This window comes from Notolabrus celidotus, chromosome 13 (genome assembly GCF_009762535.1).
Source record: "Notolabrus celidotus isolate fNotCel1 chromosome 13, fNotCel1.pri, whole genome shotgun sequence".
NCBI classification, from domain to species: domain Eukaryota; kingdom Metazoa; phylum Chordata; class Actinopteri; order Labriformes; family Labridae; genus Notolabrus; species Notolabrus celidotus.
In genome coordinates, this window is record NC_048284.1 from 26,500,009 (window position 1) to 26,516,669 (window position 16,661).

The 16,661-nt window shown below is 38.9% G+C and overlaps 1 long non-coding RNA gene across 1 annotated transcript; it reads left to right on the top strand.

Annotated features, from left to right (window-relative positions):
* The first annotated feature begins 8,344 nt into the window (after nt 1-8,344).
* On the top strand, nt 8,345-9,886 carry LOC117824335. The gene is made up of 2 exons (XR_004633562.1): nt 8,345-8,680; nt 9,680-9,886. It is a non-coding gene; the product is annotated as an uncharacterized LOC117824335 (long non-coding RNA).
* Nucleotides 9,887-16,661: the final 6,775 nt, after the last annotated feature.

The following is a 16,661-nucleotide window of genomic DNA, read 5'->3' on the forward strand; positions in this document are numbered from 1 at the left end:
GTCCAGGTCGATCAGGTTGCCTGAAACACACGTGCACATACTCACACCACATTCCTGTGTCAGTCAAGCTGTGTACACAAGGCAGCAGTGCATTCAATGCAGAAAAATATGTGTTTAAACTGCTACTGATGCTGGCAACATCAAAGTTATCAGTGTGTGGTCAGAAATACATAATAATACATAATAATACAACCACCATTAAATGGGAGAACAAGAAAACCTGCAGGAGTTTTAAGTGTTCTTGGTGAAATGCCAACCTGTGGAGCGTACTTGGGCTGCCAAGGGTGACGAGTCACAGAGACACAGGAACACAACCACAGAAAAATATGGTGGAGAAGGCCTTTAGCACATCACAGCCTTTCTGTATCTTAATGATTCATTTCCTGTTGTGCCAATGCCGGATGCGTCCAGAAGAGACTGTCCTTTCTTTTCTTTTTCCATAATTTTTCAAACAAATTCAAACTCCCTTTAATAACGCTTAGCCCTGGTCAAAAGGGTGTTGACAGGGAATTTAACTTTGTAAACCTGCATGTGCTTGTAGGGATGTTACCCTTTCATTACAGTGTCAAATTTCCCAAGTCCCCCTGAGAACCAAAGACGCCTGCCTTATAATGCAATTAAAAGTTTTTTTCTTTTTTTGTCAAAATAAGCTAGTTACAATAAGCACTAATTTGCGTGTGCAAATAATAATTTTGCACGTGCTATTTCTGGGCATGTTGCAGGTGATCTACTATGACTGCATGCGCAAATGATAACGAGTGCAAAAGTGGTGTGGACCGCCCTATTTTACGAGGATTTTGCGTGTGCTATCGGCTGTCACCATGTAGAGTTTGAGAGAACAGAGGCCTTAAGCGATAAATGAAGTTTGAAGCCATGGAGTTGGAGATCTTTGTGGAGGAGGGAAATAAACACATCGGTGAACTCCTCCAGAGACATCTCAGAGTTAGAAACGCGATTTGGGAGGCCATCTGTGAAAAGGTGAATACTGTGAGAAAAAACAGAAGATCTGCTGATGAAATAAACACATCTACTCTACTCCAAAACCCAATCAGTGTTCTGATGGAGTTTAGAGAGCAATTTGATGAGGCTAAAGGCTGATTTATACTTCTGCGTCTCCCCTACGCAGCAGGGGCTGACGCAGACATGAGCACCACATAATTGTGCGTTGGTGTGTCCGTGTCGCGCAGCAATTCTCCGCCGAAACGCTTGAGGGCAGTGCGGTCTCTCTGATAGCCGGCTGCCTGCTTCCGGTCCCGTTACGATCTCTGTTTACTTTTCCACAGCGATTCAGAGCGTGTTCTGTTAATCTACAGCTGATACATGTTGCTGTTTATCATACAGACATGATTACATGAAGAATAGAGAGGAGGAGATGAAATACACGAACGATGTGCGGCCGATGTCCGGGATCCCGGAAGTGCTGTAAATGCGGGAAAGACGAAGCCGCCGAGCGGACCAATCACAGGGCTTGCGGTCCGCGTTGGCTCTACGTGGAGTTACATTTTGGAGGAGGTGCAAGTCAGCTACGTGCGTATGCCTCGGCGTAGGTACGGGAGCTACGCGGACCCCCGGCGTAGGGTACACCGTTGATTCAACGCAGAAGTATAAATCAGCCTTAAGTCTGCCACTCTTGCTCTAGCTAGTTAATTGGGAAGTCGCAGTTTTGAAACAACCAGGGCCAGAAATGTTAGGCGTCACTTGGATGAAGACAGTCGCCTCACTGACGCAGAGAGCAACTTTTGGGTGAACGTTTTTAATGCCTGATATCATCATCCAGCAACTGTCCCAAAGATTCACCAGCTTAAATGGAACTGTGAACATGTTTGAGGACATGTCATGTTGTACATTGAGAATGACAGATCAAAGAAAATGGACATACAGCACATCTTGGACAAGTCCGCGGAGCTTAAGGCTCGTTCAAATAGTGGTGAGTAGGCCGAGCACTTCATATTGTTTTTTTGTTTGTATGTGAAGATGTGGGCCGCTGTGCCAATTTTACTAAACTTTATAGCTGTTGATACAGTGACCTACTGTGTTCTCATTAGTTGAAAAAGTTTAAGTGGGTGTCAGAATGATGCGGTCGCTATCCGTGGTGCTGAACTGCTTTGAATTTGTGTTGTTTTATTATTTTTATTATTTGTTTGTTCTCTTGGTTTGATTGACTAAAAAATGTAGTTGCCCGCTGTTGCGGGCATGTTGTAAAGCGATGTTATGATGAGCTTTACAGTGACCGCAGCCTTGTGTGCGTAATGCTGTGCCAGTTTGCACCTGCCTTTCAAACGTGCTAAATATAGACGCAAAAACAGCGCTCGCTATCTGCTTCAGGTTTGATAAATCACATTGCGTGCGTTAAATGATTACATTTGCATCTCCTCCTTCCAGTATTTTGCGCGTTCTGATGAATGACATGTGTTCTGCATATTCATGAAGGCAAACACGCAAAACGGATACCGTGTGCTATTTTGCTCTTTTGACAGACGCAATCGTCGGTGCACCCGGTTAGTACATCTGCTTTGCACGTGCTATCAAGTTTGCACGTGTTTTTATAAACGCAAATCTTTAGTAGATCGGGCCCTTACACTTTTGCTTCATAGTGACCATTAAGCCTGTATGAAATTCCTCTTTATGCATTTATAGTTACTTTGATTTTTTTTTAAACTTTTCAAAGAAAATGGAAATGGAAATGGAAATGTTTCCTGTCCTGGCACTGGCAGCAGCACTTAACCTGGAAATTGCACTCTCTGTCTTTGTTGACAAAGTTAATTGCCCTTCTTGATTTGGGGTTTTAGGGTTAAGGCATTTTAATTGTATTTTTAGGCTCAGGAAACTGAGCACTGACAACACCAAACTTCATTGGTGTTAATAATAATAATGCATTTTATTTATAGACGCCTTTCTTGGCACTCAAGGTCACCTTACAACATTAAAAACAAACAAAGTTTAAATAACAAACAGTAAATAGAACACAATTTAAAAGTTTTAAGTGAATGGACAGTGGAGTTGTGGTCAGATGGAGTAAGCCAGTTTAAACAGATGAGTTTTGAGTTTGGATTTAAAATGTGGGAGTGAGTCAGTATCACGGAGGTCAGGTGGGAGAGAGTTCCAGAGCTGGGGAGCAGAGCGGCTGAAGGCTCTGCTCCCCATGTTGTTTAGAAGATTGACACTGCCAGTCCAAAAACACCCAAAGCAAATACTGTTAGTGCACACAGGCATATATTAGTAGCAGTTTTTCATTTTACACACCTAAGCTGCCACCAGAGGGGTTTTAACCAAGCTGACAATGGCGGAGTGATTTACACAGACCTGTAAAGCTAATAAGGCTTCTGCTACTGCAAACAAAGTAAAATATATAAAATGTAAATTGGATTAATTGAAGGGAAATATACATGTGTGGGAACTGAAAAATGTTTAACTTCAGAAGATGAGTTGTGTCATTATTGAGCTTAATGAATCTTCTTAAAAAAAATAAGCAGAGAGCTATGACAGGAAAATGACACACTGGGTTAAACTTTCTGAAATACCAATGAGTAATGTTCCATCATAGAAGCTGCTTACTTCTCTCCTGCTCCTCTGGGAGTCATGTTTTTTTGTTTATAACAATCCACCTCAGACAGTGACCCACAGGATGTCAGCATGTGTGCAGCAAGAGGACAATATCTGACAGCAACACCAACCTTTTCCTGTATTAATCCGCTTTTTTATTACAAGCCAGGCTTGAAAGTTATTCCTTGTAACCAGGACTCTGCTGGAAGAAACTGTGAATCCATGGGTTTCCCCGTAAAAGCTGCAACTCAAAAACAAAGTCTGATAGAAAAAAATTCATTTCATTTTTTGTGCATATTTATTGAACTAAAACTAAATCATTCATTTATATCAAGAAGACATTATTTTCCTCTTTGCTGAACATGTCAGGTTTGTTGTTATTTAGTAGCAGAATGACTGTATTTGATGATAAACTACACGCTGATTTTTATCTGAAAGGATGAATAAATGATGTCCCTTTACGCCTCTTTAACTCAGATTTATAAGTGGTTTTGACATCCTTAGTGATTCTTTGAAACTTATTTTAAACTAAATTTGTAAAAACTTCAAAGACAACTATTCTGGGAGTTAGGTTTGGAATCTAAAGACTGACTGGTGAAATACGTTTTTGGAATAAAAGCACAATATTTCCAAGCTTTCACACCATTTTGACTTCAATTTTTAGAGTTTTGTGACCATCAAAATGTCTAAGTGTATTTGCTTGTAAGATACAAATATATTTACTGGTCTGCACCTTTTATCTGCTTTCATATGGAGGAGGAACAGATTTAAATAAAGCATGATAAACTTTAAAAGCAAATATATGGAGATGATGACAGTCCTGTAGAGAGTGAGTGTACTGAGATACTCTCTTTATTAATATATAACCTTGGGTCCAAGACGAGTCTCAGGTCCTCAGTGTTGAGACTGAGTTGAGTTCACATCACATAAATCCACATTGAGTGCTTATTCAGAACTGATTTATTATAGAGAGGCCTGTTATTCTCAGTATGAACCAGGGCTTTGCAAGACCTCTGGATGCATTGAAAACACATTTTAATGAAGTTACTGTTCTAATAGTCATGCGTAAAAGCGCACCACGCCTCCCTTAATGGGGACACACTGTTTCTGTTGTTGTGGGATCATTGCAGGTGTCTAATAAAATCAGAACTGCCTGCAGCCTAGCAGCTGTTAATCAGAATTTAACTAACAAACATCTTGGGCCCAGATGTGGAATCACTTTAGTTGCCAACATTACCAATACTTTACTGACAGTAACATAAACAACACTCCAAGTTGGCTATCTAAAACGTCTCACTTAGTTTTTACGTGCTTACAGGACAGATGTCTGTTAAAGTCTGAGCGTGTCTCCGTCTCCTCCTCGATGGTTCTTTTACATGTTGAACATGTTGCAGTGCTCTTGTTTGCTTTTGCTGTAAAATCTGTAAAAATAAAACACAATTTCCTGGCTCCTCTTTCTGGCAGGAAAAAGATGGCACATGAACGTGCATGTAGGTGAACACACATGCCAGCTTCTGCTTGGAACTAAATAAAAGATGAGGGCTTCAGAACCAACAAAAACGGGTTGCCGTTTGGTGTGGCAGAGGCTATAGTCCTTACTGCAGCGGTCACTGGTTCCAGCCAAACGTCTTTGCCGCATGTCCTCTCCCACTCCCCACTCCCCACATTTTCTGTCTCCCTTCAGCTGTCCTACTCTGTGTGGAGTTTGCAAGTTCTCCCTGTGGGTGCATAGGTATACTTCAGCAGGTACTTCTTCCGACAGTCCATAAACATGCTTGTTAGGTTATTTGGTCGATCAATTGGGATAGGCTCCCCAAATTAGTCTTCTTCTCAATTCTCTGAGTCCTAATGTAGTCGATGCTGCAGTCTGAGCCCAAGTGCTTGCATACTCCCCTTCCATTATTATATCACAATGCCATAATTTTGAGATATTATAGTGTAATTACTTCTCTAAGATGACTGATAAGGACTGGCTGGAGGCCACTTTTAAAGAACATCACTTTAAGCAAAAAGAAAAACAAAACACTTCCGCCCTGCTTATCCTCGAAACCTGAATGCTTTTCTGTCGAGAGTACTCTGTAGATGGTGTAACAATATCGGTGGCATTTGGGACATCTTCAATCTTCCCAATGACGTTCATAACAAGCTCATTTTCTGTCCTTTTTGGCGAACAAACTGGACAACCCTTGACTAATTTCCTTGAAAGTTTCCAGCTCCAGCAGAACTAACATATTAAAGTTCCGGACAGGACAGCAGCTGGGCTTGAATCACACAGAAAGGCTGTGAGCCGTGACTTCAGTGAGGAAAAAAGCCTGAAGCTAATTCATGCAAATCACGAAATCTGAAATTCATATGTCATACCTGATAATTGGACGAGCCGTATGTCCCTGCACCAATTAGTTCTATTTGTGCAGAGAGAAAGGAGTCACACATGGAGACAAACACACACGAACGCACGCGCGCGCACACACACACACACACACACACACACACACACACACACACACACACACACACACACACACACGTTAACCTTAGAGCAGACTGCCACAGTATTTGGCTGATGCTCATTACCAACTCCGTTTGGGAGAAACAAAAAAATCGATACCTCATTGAGGAAAACAAAAAATGAGGAAAACAATACCTCAAAAACTTAAAAAAGGAATTTCCTCAGAGCAGGAAAAGGAAATAGAGTGTGCTACCTGGTTATTGAGTTGAGTAAATCACTGCTCTTGTTCTATAGTGGATAACATGTGTCTCTGATATATGCATAAAGAAGCTGTTTGTGGTCATGTTTGTCAGGGGGAAACACATTTCAAGATGTCTGTTCATGTGTTTAGTAAAAAACAATATTTACAATCATTTTCTCAAGTATCTGCCATGTAACCATTTTTAACATCATCACCAAACATTAAAATCAGTATTAGGAGGTGTCTTGCAGACGCTCTAACGCACACTCTCAGATTTGGAGAGTGTTTGCAGACTCTAACCCCTGTTTCAATATTTAATGGTTAAACAACCCCTTTGTGAGCCTTCCCCATCTGCTCCCCTGTTCGTGCCTTCAGGAGTACAGCTTACAAGAGCCAAATTTGGAATGACATAGGTCAGGATGACATCTTACACGAAGCCTGCCCCATTCATGACTCATATTCAAACATCATGGCTCTCATATTTATTTTTCTGCCTTTGAAAATGCACGGCGGGTCTCTGAGATCAGACAAATACTGTGTTTTTGTAGATTTACTTTCTATATAAATCAGCCGTGATTGTAGTGAAATCAAATAGAATATCCAGCCTTTAAACATGAAACACCTTTGAATATGGTAACTGTAGCGTCTAATTGGCACCCTTTCATGTCATCTCGTATTCAACCAGTAATAGATATAATGGGTGTTTTAATTAAGAACGGCTTTTATTTACCATAACTTGACTTGGTTGAATTGACCTTGTGCACTTCATTACATTTCAGAGAAAATATTGCACTACATTTGTTTTTCAGCAAACAGCCACAAGAAATGTACTTCAAACTATATTCATGTAACTTTGATGATGTAATTGATATTGTATAATGAGAAGGTATAGTTTGATCATCTAAAAACATGTAACAATGTAATAAGAGCCAATACTGAAGTGCAAAAAAACAAAACAAAACTGCAGTTCCTTTAGTGTCCACTTGAGGCTGACTCCAAAAGCAGAGGAAACTCTACTACGCCCCATGTTAAAATGACCCGCAGAAACACATCAAATTGTAACTCATTTCTTGATTCACAACAACTGTACAGGGGGTGAATAGTTTTTGTATAACACTTCCTGTTTAACAATATAAAGACTAGGGGTTGTATGCACATTTGCATAATTGGGGGTGTATTTAGTTGATTGACAGGTGAGTGCCTCTTCAGGTGTTAAAAGGAGGCTTAGGTCCAGTCTATGTCACATGTAGGGATAATTTAAAAAAAAAACTGTACAGTGCTTTTAGGAGTGTCTCAGCCTATTGTTAAGCAGACAAGCTCACAGCTTTACAGTTAAGGTAGACTCTTTATGCTCTAATAACCTTCACGGTACAAGGAATCTGAAATAAAAGCCCAATGTAAATGGCTAATATGGAACAAAACGCAGACACACTAAATTAATGTCAAACTAAAATCAGACAGAATAAGACAGTCATAAGAATGATTAACTGGGCTGTTAGTGGGCCTATGCAGTCCTACCACTACTGTGTTTAACCCCTTGGCGTACAAGGACTTTGTTTAGCATAACAGAAGTTCTTACCAGCTGCCACTTCACTTTCCTGTTCTCTCCAAATTACAGTTTTTCTTGGCAGTTCATGACAGCACCTGAAATACATTACCCATATCTTTTCACGGGCGTTACATGATGCTGACTTGTGAGTTTGATCAGAGAGTAACTTCAAATCAGCGCAAATGAGCAAGTCTCTGCAGTGTTGGATAAACAAAGAAAATCTGAGTAAAAAGAAGAGGACAGCAATGTGTGTATGTGTGTATGCTGATTACAGGGTTAAATACATTTCCGTGGAGAGACTGAATGCCTGATTTGTGTTAAACTGATGGCAAGCTTGACTTAATTAAAATTATTTGGTTTAACAATACATTAGACCTTATAAGAACTACATTCTTGTAGATTGTTTCATATTAAGGAAACATAACACTGTCACACAATTTTGGTTTAGCATAGTGTTTAATGTGCAATGTATGTGTAACACCATCATGTGCAAGTACTAAGAGTACCAAAATAAATCTGATCTAAATAAAGCCTTCAAGTCAAGGTTACCTTTCAAGAAAAAGGAAAACAGCTTCACAGAGTGAAGAGAGTTACCAGAAATTAGTTATTTGGCCAATAGTTACAGAGTCGGTACATCCTAAATAAACAAAAACATGCCCTTACCTCACCTAAATTCCTTTGTGAAGGCGACTGAGTTTTGTCTGAATCCAGCTGAAGCCAAACTTCCACCTGTCAACTGACCTCTCTGCCCTGTGTGTGTGCTCTGCCCTGCCCTCTGTCTGACAGGCTCCAGTGGACAGCAGAGGACAGAGACAGACAGCACTGCATCCTGGCTGTTGGGTTTATTTTAGTCCAGACCTTACAGGTAGACTGCCAAAAGGTTGACGCCCAGAACCAAGTAAGCTAACACGAAAATAAAGGTCTAAGCAGCTTTATCATGAAGTGCTGGAGTAGTGTTTACATTTTTATAACATGGTTTAATCTTCATAGAATTGCTTGACCTTCATCGTATTTAAATATACTTTCCCCTGTCTACAATACAAGTTCTGACTCTCCACTCTGCAAATGTCCAAAACGTGGTGCACACAACTCTGTGAGGGAGTGAGGCATGATAGAAAAATACATCCCATGTGTAAACGAGACTGAAATTGTGCTTAAATGGTGGTTAAAATAAGTGTGGGAAAAAAAACAGGAAAAGGACGGGCGAAACACCAGCTGTGATTTGACATCAATCATATTTGCATCAATTAAAAATAATGTGACTTTAATCTATGTTTCTCCCAAAAGCTTGAGATGAAAGAGCAGACTTTTCATACCAGGTTGTGTTGAAGCATCAAAGAGGTTTTTTGTAGCAGGATGTCTGTCTCTCTTTCTCTTTTTCACCGCCTTCCTCCATCACTCTGTTGGCGATCTGTCAGCATTTTTGCCCCTTTTCAACTAGCCTTTCTACTCCTGTGTTGTCGTACAGGTTTTGGAATAAATTTCAGGCAACAGAATAATTATGGGACACACGGAGTATAGATCTGACATGTTGACCTAGACGAAATCAGCATATTTGTAACTGACATGCTGCTTTGTTAAATCCTTTAAAGTTGCGCTCGTTGCCACATTTGAAGGTTAATAGGGGCTGCGCTGAAACAAACCAACGCTGCACCATTTAAAGCCTCATTACTGGCCCAAAGCCACAGCGACAGTTTGTCATTTTGTCTAATGTTAACAATGTGTAAAGAAATGTATTGTAGCAATTTGCATATCCACCGCACTAAGATTTCATATCAAACCACACGTTGCCAGAGAGTAAAAAGAGAAACCCAGTGCAGTCTTTGTTTAGTATTTATCATCACGGAAAATAAAGACCCAAACTCTGGATCTCTGACAGCTCTGACGACTCTTTCAGATGGCATACTTGCGGTCGGTGTGGTGCAGTATGAGTGACAGGCCAGGGACATATGATGGGTGTGTGTGTAAGCCATCACACTCATGATGACAAGATGGAAAGAAAAAAGGAGAGACACAAGGAGCCAACTGAGGCTGATGAGAAAAAGACTGAAGAAATGAACAAAAATACTTCAGATGCATCTAATAAACCTTAAACATGTGAAAAGATATATCTGTGTGAATCATGAATACTTGTTACTGACTGTGATTACATTTGATCAGGTTTTTAGGTATCCTGTTTTGTGTTTCTCCATGTAAACATTATATCCTAATTTCAGACACTGGTCTAGACCAGGTATTGAAATGGGCAAACTATATGTAGCACTTATTTCAACCATGTGTCTTAAGTTCAAGCTACTGGACCAGTTCTAGGTTCAGATTGAGTGGAGTAACACTATAATTAGTGACAGAGACCATATACTTTAAATGCAAAAGCTGGCACTTTACTATAAATAGCACAGACATAAGACAGAACTATAATATATATATATATATGTGTATAAATGCAACCGTTTCAGTTGGTAACACTCCTGCAGGTTAATAAAAAGTTAAATCAGACCGGTCTGTGAGTATCCATTTTTGTTTAGATTCAAGATGTATGTCTACTTTGGGTTTAGTTATTTTCTTGAGTTAAGTCTTTTTCAATTCAAATCAAGTTCAGTTCCAAGTTACTCCCTTCATTTTAGTTCAGAGCTATTTTCTCAAATTCACTTCCAAAGGAGGTAAACTTCTCAACCTTGTTTCAGTTCAAAATTGTCCTTTTAAACTCAGATAAGTTATAACAAAGGATCTAAAACTCCTACTGCTTTGGCAGAAAGTTTATCAACTCTCAGCAGTCTCAGCAGATTATCTCACTGGCACAATGGAATTGAGTTTGGCATCTAGAAACGTTGTCAATCCGTTTGGCTCGCCATATTGTCCCACACTGTCACACCACGAAAAAAAATGAAAATAAATTGTCTCTTCGCTTAAACTTCAAGGTTCAAAAAACAAAAACCATTACAGGTAACTCAAATACAGCCTTCTTCAAAAAAGCAGCACATATCGCTTCAAGTTTGAAAGAAAAACCTATCAAAATGTTTTGAAGTCACTTTTTCTTTGTTTTCCTGCTATCGATCTTTCGTTAGCTCGCTCGTCTCTCTCTCTTTTCTACCACACTGAGTTAAAGGCAGGAAACAACAGGTCTCTTAACAATTTCTTACAGCTACATTTTTAATCATTATCATTTAAAGCAATGTCCTACAGCTTTTTAAATTAGCTGTAATGGATTGAAGGGAAATATTTTTAACAAATTAAGTTCATTTATTGTCAATGATTTTAACTTCAGTGACTTAGATGTAACTCTTTTAACCTATTAAACTTATTTATGCATTTATTTATTTATTTATATCATATTTATAAGCGGGATACATACAGTTCTACAACTCGACTCCAGATTTGGAGAGCATGTGGCATCTTGTGATAATTAAGATGAGCTGTAAGCAGGTATGGATTCTGATGGGATATAGTTTAGGTTTTTTGTTGTCACACATCTTTGTTTTTTGTCTTTGTTTTACACATCAAACTGCAATGCACAAGCTCCAAGTGATACACTGTATACCCCTTGCTAGGGATTCTGACTGACACAGAAAGCGAGATTGACATGAATTGGCTGGTGCAAGCTCTTAGCACCCTACTCAAACTGCTGCTTCACTTCATTCATCCTTCAAAAATCATAGAACAAGAAACTCTCTTGGTCTAAATTAAATATGGATGGGTTTGTTGAGTGGGTACCTTGTGCTGCTGTATCAGACAGCCCATGACAACAGGTTATTATTGGATGATCTTAATTAAGAATAATTTCCACATTCTAAAGATGAGTGGGGAAAAAACTAGTCCTCCAAAACATTAAAATATGTTATTACCTGGCTTTCTTGCTTGTTATACCAGGCTGTGTTAAGTTTTTGTTTCTGTTTTGGCAAAACCCCATAACAACAGTGATTCATTCTCAACACAAAGAGCACCAAGGTATTAAAGGACAACCTTATCACACGTCACAACAAATCAATCCTCAGAAAATAGTCTGATACATTTTCTGTCTGTCTGTTGGCTCTGTGACTACAGTCTCTGGTAGCAACATCCTGTCCTGCAATCCAGGTATTTGTAGCATGGCTGGAGAGGCATATCTAAATTGCAATTTGCTATAAAGTAACGTAATCCATAAGCAGTAGTGATAATGTCAGTGGTGTTTAAAGCTGTGACATTTGCCTCATTTATGTTGGAAGGTGTGGCATCTGCAAAGCTCTGAGAAGAAGGAGAGCTGAATGATGACAGAAATGTAAAAATAAATATTCCTGCAGAAGTCCTGTTCACCTCGTCTAACGTTATCCTCAATGGAAATGAATTATAAACAAAGAGTATTCTGATGTTTTAATATCTGAGAATTTAAATGTTCAGTTTAGTGTTAATTGGTCACACAAGGAAGCTTATAAGAACCTGTTGCCGGGAAGCAATACAGATTGTTTTATCGGATGGATTTTTTTCTAGCTGTTAAGAATCACTTTTAGATCAATAAAATCATCTTTAAATCAATACTAATTTGGTAACCATAACCCTGTTGGATAATAATTCTGACAGGGTGAGGTTGCTCTGCAAGGTTTCTAATTTGCATAACCACCTGTTCACTTTATATTCTCCCTTTCCTCTTGACTGATTCCCTCTGATCTCGTCTGTTACTGCTTTTGAATGTTGTTACCTAAAGAGGGGGAGATGATGTGATAACACTAACATGACTGATAGAACTTACATTTGTATGTTAAATAAGAAGCTGGAGTCAGGAGACAGCTTAGTTTAGCTTAGCTAAGCTTGTTGTTATGCTGAAACAAAAGAAATAAAATATAAAACACCAGACCCATCTTTCAAATGGTTCTCCCATGCATTCAATCCATACAGAGACAGAAATGTAAGAATTTCACCGTGTACTTAATTCAGAGTTTGTATGACACTTTAACTCATCTGACCTAGTTTAAAAAGGAAAACAAAAAAAAACAAAAGAAAAAACAAAACAAAACAGAAAACAAAACAAACAGAAAAGACTACAAGAAAACGAACCAACAAAGAAAATAAGAGTAAACAAAAAGAAAAGACAATAAGAAAAAAAACAAAAGTTTATAAAACTCTAAACAAAAATAAATAATAAATACATAAATAAAACAAAAGTAAATAAAAAGAAAAGCGAAGAGAAAACAAATAAAAAAAGTAAACAGAAAAGAAAAGTTTACAAAAATAAAATAAAAGAGAAATAGAGCGTAGCTTGAAATAGCCCAGTTTAGCCTGACTGCAAATACTCTATGGCTGTTTCCGAAACGGCCTGCTACATACTACTTACTAATGTAGTAGGCAGTAGGTATTGCCTACTACATACTGCATTTGAATTTAGTATGTAGTATGACTGTTCTGTCCGATCTGTCATGCAGCATGCTGAGCCAGACTTCGCTGGATTTCCGGTTTCGGAAAGCGGAAGTAAACAACGGCGAAGCCGATAAATAAAAAGCTTATTTAGCATCCATTTATGATTTAAAAAGTTAGGAAGTGGTTTATATGTAATTTGATAACTTTCACAGCACCCAAAAACAGATTTCCTCCCGTCAAAAAATGAGGAAAAAGAAAAAGCAGAACGAGCGCTATGCATTATGGGAAACAGTACGCGAGGAAGACTGGTCCGATGCACACTGAGATATTTTCCCGAATCAGTAGACATCCGGGGAGTTTTGGCATACTGCAGATTTTGCTCTTGTTCACATACTACTTACTACATACTGAATTTTGGACATATCAGTACGTACTGCTAGTATAGTAGGCGATTTCGGAAACAGCCTGTCTCCTGGTTCTAGCTTCATACTGAGTGGACAAAGAAGTCCGCTCACACATTTTCCCATCAAACTCTCAGCAAGAAATGTGTTCCCAAGATCTGATCTTAACCACCGCTGACACAGTGTACATTTCCTTTGCGATTACATCATACATGAGTTTACATTTACACTAAACAGTCCAGCAGGAGCAGCTGTGTCCAATATTACAACAGCATCCTGTCCAAACATAGAACAGAACTCCACCATTATCAAAACTGTATCGTTGCCAAACACTCTTAACTTTATTTTAAAGATATAGCTTCACCTCGTGTCATTCTCTACAATCTAATACAAAGTACCTTTTCAGCAACCAACCCCAATTCCTGACACAATTACCCCCTCGGACCCTGAAGGCCTCTGGTCCCATCTCCAGAATTGTGTGAACCCTTCAGGCCAGACAGCATCAATAAGTGCCTGACAGGCCTTGGATGAGCCCCATTCTCACACAGCAGTGCTGAGATAAAAGACAAATGAAGAATAATTGGCCCTCAGCTCTTGGCCAAAGGGATTAGTATGACTGAAGTCTTGGGATCTTTTCCACTTTCTCTCGCTCCATCTCTGTCCGTCTGGCTCTCTCCTCATCTGTCTCCCTGTCGCGTTTGTTGCTCTGTTTCTTGTTGCATCATGAGCACCACCCTGGAACCATGCTGTCCCTTAACACCCAGTAGAAAGGAAAACTTATTAAACACATCAATAAAAGTCATTAGAATCCAAAGGGAAGTGAGTGACCTTATTTTAAATGGCAACCCAGAGTTTTCCCTTGGTCTGACCTGTGCTTTTGCTCATATTGAATCTGTTTCTGTCATTCTTTCCCTCCACAGGCACCACACACACTTCAGAAAGTGTAAAAAACAAACAGATGATATGAAAAAAGACACATTAGATTCAAAAACATCACACAAGGTACTCTAAAGTTTATTTTGTACTCACATTGTTAAGCAGAGATCAATGGTATCTCTGTTTGTGATTAAAGCGACTCATTATTTCAGAGGGTTCATGAATCAAACAATCCCGCCTGTCAGAAGGATCAATGATACGCCTGTTTTTCCCAGAATCTGCTGTGTCATTTTAAGATGTTTCCGTTCCTGTCGGGAGGAACTTTGTTACATAAGGACCCAGTTGTGATTTGAAGTGTTCCCCTAGCAGGCTGTGAACTTTTGAAACCCTGCTGGTTTGCTCTTGTTTTCTGTTGCAGTACAGCAGTTAGCATTGAGGGTAATTGGGGAAGAAAAGGATAGAGACAGAGAAAATATGAACATGGGAAAAGTTGTGGATTTTTCTTATTGGAACTTGAAAATCTGAATATGAGGACATTTTTTTCTAGTTAACACATTCAACTGGGTTGGCTCTCACCTTTGATTGTATACTGACTGTATAAGGATATGACATAAAGACAGACATATTTTGGAGTGCATACAATCTAGCTGTCACACCCCTTCTGCTGATCAAAGCTTACTTCAAAGTAACATGGCGAAGATCCCTCAGGTGGGTACGGTCCACAGCAGGACAGATTCGTGTGTTCATTTGAAGTAGACACTCAAAGTTTTGGAAAGTTCAATGACTCTTGTGTTAGTGTTCCTTACAGTTCCTCTCACTGTTCTAATCTTAAGCCAGTAATTGTCAACAAGGTTGTCAATCATGGCGTCCCGTCGCCTATTAGTAACATTAGATAACTAATTAAAAAAATACACCTTTCAGAAAAGAACACACACCTCAACAAAAGTTGGCATAAAAACTAACTTCTATGACAGAAATCATGTCTGAGAAAAATTGATTGGATATGTATTTAGATTTTCTAGCTTGACCCATGGTCCATCTATTATAATGGAGAAGGCAGATTTTATGACCTGTACCTCCAGCCACAAGGGGGGGCTCTAAAAGTTTTGGCTTCACTTTGGAGTAGCTGTTGTTCTGTTCATGTTCATAGACAGTCTATGGTGCACATCATAGGCCACATCAACCTTTTAGAGGGCCCAGGGGCTAAAGGGTCGCTGTTTGATCCAATATACACCTGTTTATTTGATAAATAAACTCACAGCAGGAAAGCTCAAAAGAGAGCATGGTATTAAAAGAATAGTCTGACCATTTGAAAAATAAACTTGTTTTTAAACTACATTAAAACACATCTTAAATGCAGCCCATCTCAAAACCTAAGTTAAGGGGGACACTAACAATAAACTAGTTCATTTGGCTCACATCACAATAATTAAACACGTGTTTTGGCAGAAGGCCTTCTTCAGAGCATTAGATTGAACTTTAAGTTCTGTTCATTAAGATACACAAGAGCTGAGACACTACACAGCTGAGAGCTGCATCTTATTATTCATGAACCAAACCCCTCTCTCATGTCATAGCTCAAGCCACAGGAGCCAATGACAAGTAAGTCATCTTCCACAGCACAACAGTTATACGGTTTTATGCAGTCCTTGGGATTATACATTAAATGGTACTAATATTAAGGCACACTTGTGCAAGATGTCTTTAATGAAATCATCATTATTAAGGCTTTATAATAATCATTATAAGTGATTGGAAGTGTTCATTACAACTTATAGTGATGTTTATGAACATAATGCCTTATGAAGGTATGATTTACAATACATTATACCTTAATACAAAACTAACAACGCCATCCTTTGAATTCTGAGTTTCATCACCTATCATGACTCCAACAAATGTATCCAGTTATAAAGGTGCATAGAGAACTCTTGCAATGTATCATAAGAATTTATAGTTTCTATGATTCTCAAATGGAAATGTCTTAATAATATGACATGCTATAGCATGTCTTTAGGTGCTTTAAGTGAAGTGACAGCGCTACATGAGGTTATTAACAACCGTAAGGTCCTATAACACATTTATAAGAACTCATAAGTAGTAATTTGTGACTGTAAGTTAAGTTTGAGATAAAAATACTTCACAACAAATATCATAACAATTGTCTTGCATTTTCAATACATTTTAACATTTTATTGAACGTATAGATGTTTCCAAACATCCTCTGTCCAAGGCATATTAAAGACAGGCCCAAATCTCAAATAACAGCTGTAG